Raw genomic sequence first — 2,468 nt, 5'->3', positions numbered from 1 at the left:
AAAATAATAATAATAATAATAATAATATTATTATTATTATTTTATAATATTATCATTATTTTCTTTTTTATTATTATTATCAATATCAGCATCAGCATCATGATAATAATTATTTATTTTTTTATGCTGCGCATTTTCCATTTTCTTAAAGAAATTGCTTAAACTTTCAGAAAGAAATCATATTTTAAAATTTCTGGACAGTGTGTACGTAAAACATAAGATAAGATAAGATAATAGAATCTACTTTATTATCTCAGAGGGAAATTTTTCTTGGCTGTGCAGGGCCGTAAAAACACACGCATGTATACCTTTAAAAAAATATTTTTTAAATTATATATTACTCATATTAATTCAATATGAAAAGAGAAGTAAAGCTGACAAAATGTACGTATCACACTAGATGCATCATTCAACCACAGGCAGGAATTTAATTACAAGACATCTGGAGTTTTATATATGAGCCATTTTTTTTTTTTAAATGTCACATTTTTTGAAATTGTGATTCCAGACCTAATTCCTTGGATACCAATATTAAACATTGCTTAGAATTGCCTTTGACTATGTTCATGAACAAGGCAAAACATTCCTTGACCTTAAAATCGGGTTTTCAAAACTGCCCAAGTCATAGAAATTTTACAGCTCTTTTGTAAATCTTGCTCAGTAGGCAAAAAATGGCAAGTTCTGCAACACGTATATGTTTTTAAAACATGCTTACGGAAATTGTCATGGCATCAGGGATTAAATATTTCGCAGTCATACAGTACTGGACAGCATTACCGAAGCAAAACAAATATTGGTACCCGTCCTTGTCTTATATTTGTTTATCAACTCTTTATCTCCATATTTTGCTTAACCCATTTCAAAGTTCTCTCCTGTTACCCAGCATTTCACACAGATGAATGGTCCCTAGATATAAATGTATTTCTTTGAGATTTTGCGAGTGAAGACTCCCTTCATATTCCTTTATATAACATGAGACAGAGGAGCTTATGCAATGCGCGATTGAAAGAAACAGAGTCAAGTTCAACCCAACATGGTGAGTATTTGAGCATAAATGTCCCTCCCGTTACTGGGGTCTATAACGGCTTATTATACAGAGATCCGATACACTCTCCTTTGGTTAGGAAGTCTGCCAAGGTTACATTTAATGGTAAGACAATCCATAACATGAGCTCTACCCAGCGAGTGGTCATCAGGGTAATGATGTACAGAATTCCCTCCTGTTACTTTCCCTCCTGTTACCCGGGTTTTGGTAACAGGAGAGAATTTTAAAAAGTAACAGGAGAGAAAGGAAGGTGCTCAATATCTTAACTGACCACAGTTTGGGTTAGAATGTGAGATAGTCCATGCTTAATAGAGTAAATGAAAGAGGTTAAAACCAAAGGCATGTTTGTGTTTTTCAACAGAGCACCTGAATTGTAATTTTTATCTTTGAGTAACAGGACGGAATTGAGAGTAACAGGAGAGAATACAAGATAGCAAGTAGGAGGGGTAGTTAAACCTGTCCCCGTCGTTTTATGCAAGAAAAATTGTGAAATTGTGCAAAATGAGCCCAAAAATGTGAAATTTTGCATTTCTGTTAATTTTAACAAAGAATGATAAAGGAAAATAATTAGAAATTATGCAAGAAATTATCAAATTTTGCTAAATTATGCGGGGTGCATAAAACCACGGGGACAGCTGAACTGACCAAAGTTCGGGTTGGAAATGGGCCATTTATGCACAAACAAAACATAATAGTTATTATATGAAAGATGTGTCTGTACTTTTTCAACAAACTCCTGTATTGTGATTCTGTAATTTAGGTAACAGGATGGAATTGGGAGCAATAGCGAGGGAACAACAGAGTAAAATGAAAGACAAAACCTTCCATTTTTCCTACATCGATGACAATAATAATGCAACCTACTTTTGTTCCACCAAAGTCTAGAACCTTCTATTTTGATAAATGGTATCGAAGAGTTCTAAGTAATTGTGATATTGTGGGTTTAGGGGTTCGGGCCTCAGCTCGGTACAACGCTGTGTCCTTGAGAAAGACACTTAACCCACGAATTTCCCACTTGGCGCCGTCCTTTCGGAGAGGACGTTAACCGTTAAACTCGGAGGTCCCACCTCTAAAATAATCTTATAAGGGCGTTAAACCTGTACCATTTAACTATCTTAACCAAAGAGTTCTTAAAATGTAGGTCTAGATCTAGATCTTTTATTCAGTTGCAGATTTAGAAGTGCATTTCGCGTTGTCGCAGAGACGTAGATCTAGATGTTGACTGAAGTAAGAAATAATATTCTTATTCGCAGAAAATTTGTCACACATGAAATCAGCTTAGCTTAGTTGACTTCGGCACAATGCCACTTATGCTAGATCTAGATTGGTTGTATGAAGGGCAGGTACTATATATAGTTGATTTCTCAAACAGGACTTTTGAAAATTAAAATTTGCTTTTTTTCACCAGAGACAAAGCTGACTC

The sequence above is a fragment of the Aplysia californica genome, unplaced genomic scaffold, assembly GCF_000002075.1.
Source record: "Aplysia californica isolate F4 #8 unplaced genomic scaffold, AplCal3.0 scaffold00149, whole genome shotgun sequence".
Classification (NCBI taxonomy): Eukaryota; Metazoa; Mollusca; class Gastropoda; order Aplysiida; family Aplysiidae; genus Aplysia; species Aplysia californica.
The sequence above is the reverse complement of the archived record's forward strand: the minus strand, read 5'-3'. Positions refer to the sequence as shown.